The sequence below is a fragment of the Microchirus variegatus genome, assembly GCF_963457635.1.
Source record: "Microchirus variegatus genome assembly, chromosome: 19".
Classification (NCBI taxonomy): Eukaryota; Metazoa; Chordata; class Actinopteri; order Pleuronectiformes; family Soleidae; genus Microchirus; species Microchirus variegatus.
Genome location: NC_139820.1, coordinates 5,994,757 through 6,009,190, shown reverse-complemented (window position 1 = coordinate 6,009,190; position 14,434 = coordinate 5,994,757). Strand labels below are relative to the sequence as shown.

The following is a 14,434-nucleotide window of genomic DNA, read 5'->3' as shown; positions in this document are numbered from 1 at the left end:
AATGTGGCTCAAAGAAGCATTATTCATTACTGAGCTTTAAAGCGTGCAAGTGTGTGGATCCTCCTCCCCCCCCCCCCTTCCTCTGCGCGCATCTGAACAAAATGTATATGGACATACATGTTTGTGGACGTGTCACTCTTGTGAACCCAAAGTCCAGGAAGGAAGCTGCCCTTAACTGATGCCTGTTGATTTCTGTCAGTTAGCCCTGTTGTCATAACACCATCTCTCGTCTAATACTGCCTGGAAAAAAAAACTGCCTTAAACTGCATTAAGTCAGCAATTGCAAGGTAGCATGTGTTGTTTTAAAAGTTTTTCAAACGTAATTCGCGTTTGCAGGTTTTTTTTACCAAACAGATAAAGCTATGCTTACACATTCCCCATTAACTAGGTGCTTGCTAACATTTATAAGTCGCATACTAGCCCTTTATTAGTAATCATTTAGCACTTATTACCACCTTATTCTACATAACCTTATTCTACCTCTATTACAGCATGAATTAAGATTTTTCCTACATAGGTGTTAATACATGCTCAATATTTACTAATAAAGAGCTAGTATGCAACTTTTATCCATGTTATTAAGCGTCTAGTTAATGGTGAATATGTGCTCCCGAATCTAAAGTATTACCAAAACTATAAATATATATATCGTCCACAAGAGAAGGAACAAATGGATGTAAATGAGTGTTGAGTTGCGCATATTTTTCATGATTGTATGATTACATATTGCTCGTGTCACATTCAAATTAGCACAAACATATAGGGCCCCAGTCTGATAATTATTATTATTTTTTTTCACCTTAATAAATCCACTGTAACAGCTGCGTTTGTCATCTGCTGTTAAAGTGTTGTGGCGCACGAAATGAAAATGGGGGTCACTCTTGGTAGTTTTAGCGATTAGCATAAGCTAATGACTTGGAAGGATGGAACAGGAGGTGGAGATAAAGGAGGGGAGGGAGGAGAAAAAAAAAATAAGGGGAAGAAAAGGAGGGGAGTGGGGCGGGGGTATGTTGTCTGGCTCTCCGCTCACTGGCCATTAAAGACCTGCCCCTGGACTGCGAGAGTGGGCCAGTTTCCCATGCACCAGCCACACAGGCAAGTCCTCTTTGGTTACACAAAATGTCTGCCCTGTATGGCCACGGAGAGAGATATTATTAGTGTTATTTTGCCTTAGTTATCTGAGAGCATAGTGCTTTTAGGCCCCCCCACCCCCCCCTCCCGTGTTTGAGTGGCTGACAGACACTTGAGTTTCTGCAGCAGATTAAATGAAATTTTAGCAGCTTTTTCTTGGGGCCAGGCCATAAAACCACACAAAGGAAGCAGCTGCCACTAATGTAATCTAGAATGGGTGCTGCACTGTAAAGCTGTCCACCACTCTTTTGTTTTTTCGCCCCCCCATCTTCCCCTTCTCTGCAGCCATTCCTGACACCCTTCAACTTTCAGCCCCGTCCCCTCTCCGCCTTTAATTCCTCTCGTCGCGCGAACTGTAAAGGTGAGGAAACTCGTAAAGGCTCGTATCTTTTTTTTTTTTTTTGAGCGCTTAATATATGTGCAGTATACTTCGGTGTCAAAGGTCCGCGAGATAGTAATGAGGTTGGATTTTCCTGTTCCGTAGGCGTTGCGCCATATCGGCTGGACATGTATGGAACGAGCGCAATAAGATCTTTACAGTTTGGCCTTGTGCAAATTGACAAAGTTCATTTTCTCGGAAAACGCAACACAAAGCGGTCCACGGGGGGGTCAATGCCTCGGTCAGTCAGAGGTCGTCGCCCCCCCCCCCCCCCCCTCTGGAAACGATTGGGTGGATCTTGAGAACCCCCGGGTTCACGCTGTAGTGTGCGAGAAATCACAGTAATCAAGGGTTGTTTGTCAATTGCATCCTTTATTTATTCAGATTTGACATTTGCATCGGCGCAGCAAAAAAAAAAAAAAAAAAAAAGATTCCAGCACGCTGCCGGCGCTTTCCGTCGCGTCTCCGCTGCTGCCTTCTGTAAATGAAGTTTTATCGTCTGTTAGAGAAGCAATAGCACAAACATCTGGCCCATAAATCTCAGGTGGTGCGGCAGAGAGTGCAGCCTGAGAAACCGGCTCCATGTACCCATCCCCTGATCAGCCATTAATCCAAATTTCCGCACTTCCGCGCTGACATCGCTTTGTGCACGCTCGGTTAGCCGGGTGAAGCTTTTCCTGGAGCATAATGAAAACAAACCCCACGGTATAAGTTTGGACCCATAGCAAGCGCTTGAAGCTTTAGCGCGTGTTGGAAATGTGTCGTGCCACTGCCTGTTTGTGGAATGTCTCCGTGTAAACCGTTTCCGTGCAGAAACGGTGGCTCGGAGGCTGGACTCGAGACGAGTCCTCCGGGCAAGTCTGGACGTCCTGCAGCTGTCTGCGGCATAAATCCTCCTGTCGCCGCAGGAGCGCAGAACGTCTTCATACGTCGTCCTTTTTCGTCGTTTTTTGAGGGTTAGGGTTATTTAATATCGCTTTTATGACGACGGTTCCTTTCCTTGACCCGTAGAGAAGTCTTAACGCATTTATTGCTCTGTCTCCTATTAACTCGTTGCTTTTTTACAAAAGCGTCCCCATAAAGACAAGTTGTTGTGGTGAAGAAAAGAACATACGCACACATGTACACAACACATGTTTACTTAAACCTGGTGACCCAATAGAAAATAGCGCATGCCCCCCCTTTTTTTTGCCACCCTCCTTTTCTGCTGCTGCCCGCCCTCCTTCCCTCCCCAGGGTAGGTCACTATAGCCCCCCCCCCCCCCCTTTTAAACATAGTGATCTATAGGAGCCCTAGACCCAGACAGATTTTTGGCACGGCTGTGCAGGTAGCATTCCAGCATGGTTTGAGATCTTAGGGCTCGAGCCTCGTTAAAAGCCTGATTTATGCTCTACAGCTGGGCACAGAGGAACCTACAGGTTGGCTACCTTAATTAATATCACGCTCACTACCGCTCGGACCTATGCATGTTCCTGACACACCTCGGGGGAGAGTAAGCGGAAGGGTCCACATGCTGTATTTTTATCAGGCCAGTGACAGTATGTGTGTGTGTGTGCTGGAAGAAATGGGAGGATACACAAGTCACAGTGTTATATATTATCTCAAATGATCCTTAGAGGGACTTTTAGTGCCACGTAGGTAAATATATTACTGATACACGACCGTTCAAAAGTTTGGGATCACTTAGAAATGTCCTTATTTTTGAAGGAAAAGCACTTTTTTTCAATGAATATAACATGAAATGAATCAGAAATACACCCTATACATTGTTAATGTGGTAAAGGACGATTCTAGCTGCAAACGTCTGGTTTTTAAGGGAATATGTACATAGGTGTATAGAGGCCCATTTGCAGCAACCATCTCTGCAGTGTTCTAATGGTACATTGTGTTTGCTAATCGCGTTAGAAGGCTATTGGATGATTAGAAAACCCTTGTGCAATGATGTTAGCACAGTTTTGCTGGGCAAAATTATTTGGAATAAAAACTAAATGCAGATTTTGCCTAGCAGAGTAGGTGTTCAATCACTCTCAATGTCCACCATTCCCCCCCATCGTCCCCCCTGTTTCTCGTGTGTCCCTACGCCGGCTGATCGGTCCACATGTCTTCAATTAGTAAGCAGGAATCTGGTAGCGCAAGTCTCGGAGATGTGAAGAATAGCGCGGAGCGTGGGTTCTGACAGTGCCGAGCATATGGCGCATTCATCTTCCAGGCGCCGTTATTGATGGTAAACATTGCGCGGAGGCATTAACTGGCTGCCTTCAGCACCCGTTCTAACCCTGTTGTCGTCATGCAAACTGGAAAAGAGCGGCGTTACAGATCCACCAGTGTACCTGTGTAGCGCGTATGTGTCTTTAGCGTGACTTTAGAGACTCATTTTAACAATCGGGAGTCACGTAAACATGTTTTTTCCGGTCGTCAAGGAAACACGTCATGCATTAACGTGCATGCTAATAGCTTGTACGATCCGTAACTCCATTTGTTTGAAATGGTGCACGTGCTTTAGCGTCGCGGTCACTTTGAATATCTGACCACGTCCGTGCTTTGCCTACGTCGTCTCCGGCTTCTGTCAAAATGTCTCCAAGGGGCTGAAATAAGGCCGAACAGGAGGCCATTTTGCAATTTTAATCAGCATTTGGAAAGCGTCTCGGGCACTGTTTTCCCCTCGATGAGTTAATAATGGGACAGGAAATAGAGGGCTGGGGTAGTGGTCGGTTCAGGCGGTGATTGGATCGTGACATTGCAGTGTGAATATAACCTGGTAAATTGGGGACAAGTGAAATTTGTCCACCACGCGGACACACACACAACTCACGCTCTCTCTCTCAACTTCTCCGAGGAAAATGGATTCGCGAGCTGACCCGAGATACCCCTCGATCTAAAGAGTGTGGCTATTGATACTTTCTTAACCACTCGACCACCGTGTGCACAGTCACACACACCAGATGGGAACGCGTGTTAAACCCTCAGCCTCCGCAGCTCCGGGGCCTCGGGACGCTCCGGCACACTGGTCCTCTTGTTTCCGCATAGCGCCATGTCCAACTTCACAATGCCTCGAGGCTCGTACGCATAACGAGCTGCTATGGTTGGCCCGAGCTCACATGCCCTGGTCCTCTCACCCTGAGGTGGTAGGACATGGTGAAAAATAACTGCATGTTAAAAAAAACGGCCCTTGTTCGCTGTTATCTAAATAATGACCCATGTTTGTGAGCTCTGTGGCCCACAGTTCAGTGTGTTTGGGAACAAACAACGAGTGGATCCTGCACAAAAATATACTATTATTCTACTTCCTATTCAATTTTATATGCAGCCATGTGCCTCGACCGGTTGTGGTGAAAGGAGTGATGACATGTTTATACAACTACAGCTATTTTATATAAACAGCAGCAGAAATTGTTGATAAAAAAACTGACTGATTTAATCATAGCATAATAATAATGGATGCATAATGGACCTGGATCCTGCAGCCTGCAAAATGAGGATACAGAGACGGAAAGGGAAAGGAAAAGGAGGGAAATACATAAACGAGGGAGAGAAAGAACAACGTTAATGACCTATAATGATGTCATATTCATACCCCGTACTTCCAAGTGCACCCAAAGCTGCTACACCCTCACTTTAAGTCTCACAGAGATTAAGCTAACGATACGTATCTCTTGTCTGTTTCGCTTCTTCTCTTTCTGCCGTGCCCGTCTCTCGTTTTTCTCAGGAAAACATTATTCACAGTGACAGAGCACCACAGGCAAAAGGTAGGAAGAGGGAAAAAAAACAAAGGACTTGTACACACTGGCCTGATAGATGGATTTTTTTTTGAGATCTGCCCGCCACTAAATGAGTGGGCGGAGGAGATGAGAGGTGTATCGGGCCACAGGTGTTTTACAGCCAAGAGGGAGTGTTTGTTCGAGCTCCGGAAAGGAGAGATTTAAAGAAACTATGCGAGTGTTTTGTGTGTAGTATAGCGTCATAGAGCACTCTCTACTCAGTGTGTGTGTGTGTGTGATTGTGAAACACAGGCCCCACTTTAACCTCTCTTATTTCTGTCGTCAGTGCATGGTGATGAAGGAGGGAGAGGGAATGGAAGTGAAGTTTTGACTTATTTTAGATAATCTCTCTTTGTGTGTGTGTGTGTGTGTGTGTGTGTGTGTGTGTGTGTGTGTGTGTGTGTGTGTGTGTGTGTGTGTGTGTGTGTGTGTCTGGACCTCCATCGGCTCAGATATCCTGACTGCAGGTCTGTGCCTGTGCAGATCAGACGAAACCTCCAGTCTCCCTCGCTGCCCACTCCCCCCCTCGTCTTCCTCTCTCTCTCAGCCTACATCTGTACGACCACATTTCCATCCATACTTAAAGGCGCCATATGTAAGAATGTGGCCAAAAACGGTTACTACACTCAAATTCAAAACACCGAGGTCTTTTTGGTTTCGTTTTTTTGACCTAACTGGCAACCCGTGGTTGCTCGGCAGCTGAGACTCTACTGACTGCAATGATTGGTAGACGGCGGTAGGTGGCGCCACATGCCAAAAACATGATTTCAAAACATAAACACGATTTGCAGTCTGCAAAATATTTTTTTTTAACGCAAATATTTTGTTGTTGGTGAGTTCAGTTTGTTATATGAACATTATTCCTGAGTCTCTGTGACATATTCGGAGGATTTTATGACCAGTTGCTTTAGATTTATTACATAATGCACCTTTAAGTAATGTAAGATAAGTATTCGGGTACACAAGGTATGCACGTGTTGGTACAAACAGGAAGCTGATTCTTTCGAAAAAAAAAAGTAAGAATAAGGATTGCTAATGTTAGACTGATGACATGGTGAAACTGGAACTGAAAGTCAGTGTAAGCTGATAGTCGGGTCATCAACTGCATCATAATATTGAAAGGTTTGAGGAAAGGTTTCCAAGAGTAGAGCCTCGTACTTTGCCAACTTCTCAATTTTCAGCACCCTTCTTATATTGTCATTTATGAGTTTTTAATGGTTGTAATTAACTGCTTAAATGGCTTTAAATAATGCTTTATTTGCCTTTGTGTAAGATAATACCGACTGTATATGTGTAACACTGTACCGGCAAATGGCAAACGGTGGTTTGTTGTTTTTAGTATTAAGTGTAAGAGAATGTGAAAATCTGTATCACACTTTATGGCCCAGATCATCCCATAAACAGTCGAGTCAGGAGGAAACGGATCGCTTAAATGTGTCTTTTGAGCGAGATAGTTCATTTGTACGTGGTACAGGGAAACCTGCCAGCGGGCAAACAAATATGAATTATTTGTCTAGAAAATAAGTGCATAAAGAGAGCCTGTTCTTGTTCTTTGCTAATCTGGACAATGAGTAGCTGATACAACGCAGTTGTTGTTTATGTTCGGATTCACCGTCAGGGATTAGGTCAACATTTACCAATTGTCTCGCTACCTGTCAGTGTCATGAGACGTTGTCATTTGTCACTTCCTAGTTAGCGAGAATAGACCGCTGCTGCCGCGTCGGACCCCATGTGCATCTTACGCAAGTATCGCCCCAGAAAAAAAAAACCGCCGTTGATAATCGGAGCTTTTGCATGTGATTGCAAAGCGCTTGCACTTCAGTGTTATTTCTTCCTTATGGTGTTTAGTGCATCCCCCCCTTCCACCACCCTCTGCATGTCTATAAAGACTGGAGAGAGAGAGAGAGAGTGGGGGGGGGGGGGGGGGGGGGGGAAGCATGGAGGTCAGATACAGGGCCCTGTATGCTCTGGTGAAGCCGAATCGCGTCCTGGTAAATGGAATGCAGGCTCATAATGCGCTCCACTCATCCAATAGCTGGAGACGAAACAGTTTTGACAGTGTCGAATGCCCTGCCCCGGGGGCCTTATCATCCCTCGCTGCTTGCCTGCCCCCCTCTCTTCCCCTGTTTCTCTCCTCCCCGATGCTATCTATCTGGAGATTTATGCAGAAATGTGCAGCCAGTCGACCTCCGCCGGTCCCCCCACCCCCCCCCACCCCTTCCATCCTTTTCTGCAGGGACACGCCGGGCCTGTCATAAGCTGAGCCGTGTTCGAGATAGCGAAGCTCCGGCTGCCTGGCCCTCGTGTCTCACTGAGGCTATCTTGTCTGTGCACTTCAAACAGGGGATGATGCTTGTAAGGAAAAAAGTCGGCGCTCGTCTGAATGCTGTTTTGAGAAGGAGGGAAAAAATAGCTTGTTGTGTTGTGTTCCTGTTAACTCGACTGTATTTTAGCCCAATTGACCCCCCCCCCCCACACCTCCGCCTCTAAGCTGCAGGTTATTGAGACATATCTTTTCTTTGACAGAACAATTTTCACATTTCCCCTCTGAAGTGCTCAGAGACTCCTTGCCCATCTGGGATATCGCCCGAGTCCAAAAATACTCCAGCTTGATTAAGTCGTCTTATGTACCTGGATATGTGTACTTAAACTGACACTTGGCAGTTTTTTTCCACTTTCTTTGATTCCCACTTCTTTATTTAATTCCTCTGCTCACGAGCGCTGGCTTTTGTTGACGGGCAGTTTGATCCCGTGAAGTGGATCCCGACTCCCGATAAATAATCTCCGTGGATGCTTACATAAGCAATGGTCCATTTAATTAGACGAGTTAAGCTTAGAGGCCCAGAGGTCCTTTTCACTGTACCATTAGAGCTGGGATGAGAAACAACGGAGTGCGGCCTCCCACCGTCTCTGGTAAGCAGAGAGCAAATAATGATCCGCATCAGAGACACGACTGGCCCCAACCTATGATGAAGTCTGCCGGACCCAAGCACGAATGCTGTCCAGCTGGGCTTTAGCGTAAATGGATGGCGAGACGGACAGTTCAAATACACTTGAACAGATCAAACGGAGTGAGGATATGCAGAGAATCAGAGTGATTCTATTTTCAATATAATGCACTAGCAAGTGCATTATATTGAAATTTAGACACACAGACTTCCTTACCATTTGGACAGCCCAAAGAAAGCATTATCACTAAAATTAAAGCTCCCGACCGGAAGTTCCAATTAACACGCATGTTTATGAAGTTTGGAAACAAACAGTTCATTCAGTGCTGAGAACACTGGGCAGATCTTCCTACTCCGGGCACTAGTCCGGGTACATCCGGTTGCGTACGTTGAACCGCAGAAGAAGAAGAAGAACGTCCGTTGTGGAGGTGTTTCACTCGCGACAGTGTCTTCTGACTCTGGGTCATTTTTAAAACACCGTTAAAACAATGTTTTGATAATGAGTAGCAGTGCATCCACCGCTCCAGAGGGGGGAGCTGCCCTTCTGAGAGCTGACGTGCTAATTACGTCACTTTCAGGCACCCGGCCAATCACAAGACAGTTGAGAAAGCTCTCGTTGGGTGGCCAATCACGACACAGTTCTGTCTTCTGGGGTGTGAGATTTCGGTCTGAAACAGCGCGGCCGACGAGAGCTTCGGTCAGGAGAGATTTTGATCGGCAACTAGGAGGTTTTTGACCAAAAAAACAATTTAATGTATGCAAGTAGACCTCCATAACTCACATATATCTGCGATAGGACCACTCTATGGAAGCGTTAAACTTAAACTTAAACTTAATCAGTTCCTCTCACACACACATTCGTACACAAGAATGATTTGTCCTTTGTGTAAGGCTGCATGCATTCATCAGCCTCTGTGTGGCTACCATCTGTCCAGAATAGTGTCTCAGTGTACTCAGGAAACGCCTCACTTCCACCGTTGCTCTTATCAACTTTCAGACGAGGGAGAGCGGTAGAGGAAAGGTAAGAAGTGTGAAAGTCCGAGTGCAGACAAAGCCACAGCCAGCAGATTACTTTATACCGGGCACAGTATACTGCCAATGCGTCTTTATCCGGAGACCTTGCTTTCGCTGGTGCCAGCTGAGGTCCTCTTCTCCCAGAAATACTTCTTTCTTTACCCAATGTTTAGCTTCTTTATTTCTTCTTGCTCTCCATGTGTGTAGTGGTTAGTGGTCAGCTTCTCCCAAACGTGCAAATGTGTGAATCCAACACCAGCTTGTGAAACAGGCCACCGGCCCTGTAAAAGCTTTCTGTTTGGTAAACCGTATTTCCTGTATCCGGCTTTGTCTCAGGAACAAGTGTTGGTCAAACAAGGCTTTTTGTCTCCGGCCACCACAACAAGTCTGGCCCAGGACAAAGCATTGAGTGTATGAGAGACTGTGTGTGTGTGTGTGACAGAGAGACACAGACAAACAGTGAAACACAGAGGGGGGGGAGGTGGAAGGTCAAGGACAGCCAGCTGCTCAATCAGGTATTCTCACGAATGTAAATGGATTCAGGATATTTGGATAAACCTGTATTAGGCTATAATAAAGGTGCCATATGTAAGAATGTGGCCAAAAACGGTTACTACATTCAAATTTTAAAAATACCGAGGTCTTTTAGGTTTCGTTTTCTTACGTAACTGGCAACCCGTGGTTGCTCGGCAGCTGAGACTCTACCGACTGCAATTATTGGTAGATGGCGGTAGGTGGCGCCACATGCCAAAACATAAACATGATTTGCAGTCTGCAAAATATCTTTTTTTAATGCAAATATTTTGTCTGTACTGTTGTTGTTGGTGAGTTCAGTTTGTTATGTGAACATTATTCCTGAGTCTCTGTGACATATTAGGAGGATTTTATGGCCAGTTGATTTAGATTTATTACATAATGCACCTTTAAATACTTTTTTGATGTCATATTTGCGCGATCACTCAGAAGCAGGAGATAAGAGAAGACCCAACATTATTGATCCTCCATTGGGGGAATTCAGAAACAGAATGTCAACAAATGTGTGGGTGAGATTTAGCTCTAAAGGATAATTCTGTCTTGTTTGATTTTGCTGCAGGTCAATGCATACAGGCAATAACCCAGATGGATTGTACCATAGCTGTTGTCACTCATGTTGCATGGCCCCATATCACGTATACTGCACATGTGGTCTCAGACCACATACCGAAATGACACAAATCTGAATTTAAAATTGGAATTGAGATCAACAGAAAAAAAAAAAAATTGTATTTAGGTCACTTTAGTCTGGTTATCTGAGCCCGAGACACTTTAAAGGTGATAAATAAGTTTGTCCACCAAAGCCTTGGCCGGCGAAGTCACATGAAAGTCACACACAGGAGGGTAAAATTAAAAGAAAACACGAGGTTGTGAAGACCATGTGCTACTTCCCCACTTCCCTTCTCCCCTGCTTCACCCTTCAACCCCTGTCCCATCCCTAACTGTGAATTCCTTAATGACACACACACACACACACACACATACAGAGTGCTAATCACATTAATGCCAAGTTATGGCTCTTAAGAAGCACTGTATTGACAACAATCCGTCTTCCCAAGGCACTCACTCCAACACCTATAAACACTTATGAATATTGGCACAGACCCGCGATTAGCATAATCACTTTTCAGGTGTGTGTGAGTGCTCACTGCATCCTCTCGTGCTTCTTCCGTCTATATGTTCCTTCCTTCTCCTTTGCGGAAGGCCTCAACGCTAATCCTGTTAGCTTGTTCTTCCATTAGCTAAATGACCAATAACAGTGAGAGCTTCATGGTCACACCGGGATGGCCTGAGCCCACTCTCTGGGTTGGTCAAGGACAAAACATGGCAAAAAAAAAAAAAAAACAGAGGTCAAGTCTGGTAACTTTTGATAACTTTTTTGGGGCAAGTTTTAATTGAGCGGTACACTACCGTTCAAAAGTTTGGGATCACCCATACTATTTTTTTTGTGTGTTTTCCATTAAAAGTCACACTTTTATTCATCAAAAGAGTTGCAAAATGAGTAGAAAATATAGTCAAGACATTGACAAGATTAGAAATTCAAAATAAGAACCAGCAAAACTGTTTTCAGCTGTGCTAACCTAATCGGACAAGGGTTTTCTAATCATCCAATAGCCTTCTAACGCTATTAGCAAACAATGTACCATTAGAACACTGGAAATGGGCCTCTATACACCTATGTACATATTCCATTAAAAACTCAACGTTTGCAGCTAGAATAGTCGTTTACCACATTAACAATGTATAGAGTGAATCATTTAATGTTATATTCATTGAAAAAAAAAAAGTGCTTTTCCTTCAATAATAAGGACATTTCTAAGTGACCCCAAACTTTTGAACGGTAGCTAGCTAGCCTTACATTCATTTGTACCTGCCTAAAGAAAAATGCTAACCCTAACCTTAACAATAACCGCTTAACTTCTAAACTAGCGGACTAAAGGACTACTGGTGCTGCCATGCCATGTGTTTATGATTCATATACATCGTATATTGATGGAAAAAAAGGGCTTTTCCTTCCAAAATAAGGACATTTCTAAGTGACCCCAAACTTTTTTTTTATGTATAATGAGACGATGGGTGACATTGTTCAGTGCATCAATTATATCAAATTGTCTCAGTGTTTTGTTTGGTGCTGCGTTTGATGACCATATCAAGTTTATTGTCCCAGTGGGACATTTGCCTGGGACTCGTACATTCACATTGGTAAAGTACAATAATGTACTGTACACTGAAAACGTAAACAAGGCAACTATATGTGCCCGAGTGGTGTTGAGGGGTTTAATGGACAGCTTTGGTTTAAATAGAAACAATGGCGTGATGTTGTGGAAGGGTCACTGTCTGTGTGTGACTGGGACTTTGGGGGGTTGGTTTCACTAACAATAGCCCGATCTGCATAAGTGACACATAAGTTCGGCACTCGGAGCCTCGGTCTTGAAGACATCGCTGTGAAGATGGTGTCAGCAGCTACAGGCGACCGTATCTGTTTTGTCTACGGTGCCACGATTTCCCCTCTGGCCCTTGCGTCAGTTGGTCTTGTTCGTTTTTTTTTGCACTGGATCATATTCTCTTGCCTGATAGCAGTACGCTATGTCCGTTAGACACCGCAATGCCCTCCCCACTGTACACTGTACTCCCCCCTCCCCTTTCTTCCTTTGACTGCACTACATCGCTCTATAGTTTCTCTCTTATTATTGTTCTCCTATACTTTTTTCTGCTCCTGATCCCTTTGCTCTGTCTCACTTCTCCTATTCGCCTCCCCCCCCCCACCCTTTTTCAGCCCCTGCCATGAAATGGCAGCTAAGGGGTTGTCAGTGTGATTTCTCCTCTCTGCTGATCCTATTTCAAAGGGACCTGGAGATCCAACATTAGCTCTCCAGCCCCAACTCACCACAGACTTACAGCGAGTGGAAGAAGAAGAAGAGAAATAGAGTTCTCTTTTATTCCTTTTCGAGGACAGACTTATTTATAAGATCATCCTTCCTTCCGTCCTCACGCGGTCATCTGCTCCAAGAGCGAGAGGGGAGGAGAAAAAAAACCTTCGAGGCCATCAAACGTCATTTCTTCGCCTTTAAGGACAGCTTTTAAGAACAATAGTGGACTTATCTTGTCTGTGGTTGTGAATCTGGGCATGTGTTGGTGCGATGCCCATCAATCCGTCCACTGCCTGCACGGGGAACAACAATTATCGTCAAACGGCTTGTGGCGTGAGCACTGTTTGTCAAATGCCCGTAGATGGGCCTGTGATTGCATAGCACGAGACTCTATATTTTTATTTTTTTGATATGTAAGAATATGAATTGACTTCTGCCTTTAAAGTGCCTGCGCTGTGGCTCTTGCGTCCTTCAGAAACTGGGTGGCTTTGTCATTAGGGACGTCCCCTTCACGCCACACTTCTCTCCCTCCACTTCCTCAGTGCTTTCTTTGCTCTGATGGACGTCTTCGGAAGAGAAAACGACATTCGAGCCCTTGCAACAACCCCCCCCCCCCCCCCTTACTCTACTCCTGTTCTCCCTATCTCGTCCTTCACAAACAACAAAAAAAAATCATTTTCCTCCTCCTCCTCCTCCATGCATATACGCCGTCAGGCTGCAAATCAAAAAGGGAAAAGAACAGGAGGAGAATCCACGCGATTACGACCACTTTACAAGTGATGCGGGGCTTTTTTCTGCATAATCAGGAACCGTGCATGTAGCTAAACCATTATAATGGGCCACGTTTTTATTTGTGCTTATGAGAAAAAGGGCGCAAAAAAAAAAAAAAAGTGCATGGGCAAATGGCTTTTTTTTTATGATGGAAAAATTCCATAGTGGGTCAAAGCCCCCTCGCAGGTGGCAGCAATTAACTGTAATTTTAGCAGATTGTAATGATCCATAATTTACCAGTATACACGCGTTCCAACTCTTTTCAGTCAAGAGGAAAAAGGTTTGCGTGCACGTTTTTGATTGGGTTCACGTTTTTTGGTGTCTTGTTCTGGACTTTAAGTGAGATTGCTCACGCAAAAAAAAAAACACCTCCATCCTTTAGCCTATTTTTGTCCGTCCCTGTTTCCTCGCATGCAGCCATCTTCTCTTTCTGCCCCCTTCTTCACCCCTTTGTCTCTCAGCCACAGCCGGTGCTGTCCATCCACCATCTTAGGAAAACCGCTCCGAGCCCGCGGTCGCTCGCGCTCTCCTACCTCGTCGTCCTCCTCCTCCTCCTCCTCCCTTCGCAGTATGGCCATGGTTTTAGGCTCGGTGTCTGCAAATGACTTCCGAAAAAAAAAAAAAAAAAAAAAAAGCCCTCCAGTGAAAGAAGAAAGAAAAAAAAAAGAGAAGAAAGGATAAGACAGCCAAAAAGATGAAAGAGGGAGCACATTTGCAAGTGGCGGATGCTTCTTATTTTGCATATCTCTCACTTCTGCTTTCCCCTTCTTCTCCTTTTCTCTTCACCTGAGCGGATTTAAATAAATCCATAAAGCATGAAATATCAGAAATAGAAAAGTAATGCATGAAATGCATTTTCATAGAAGCCTCCCCACACACACACACACACACACAAACACATCATTTCCCCCCCTTTGCTGTGGATGTGTGAGTGTTTTTTCGCGATAAACGCCGCTACCGTTTATTAACGTGTGACCTCTTATTTGTATTCGGCGTTAATATGCAGCATCAGATACATGTCCCACTTTA

The 14,434-nt window shown here is 44.7% G+C and overlaps 1 protein-coding gene across 1 annotated transcript in view; it reads left to right on the top strand.

Moving 5' to 3' along the window:
- LOC310940930 (B-cell lymphoma/leukemia 11A-like) overlaps window positions 1-14,434 on the top strand; it is a gene marked incomplete at both ends in the record, with an annotated part of 37,465 nt that overhangs the window by 20,608 nt on the left and 2,423 nt on the right. The gene's annotated exons all lie outside the window — the stretch shown is intronic.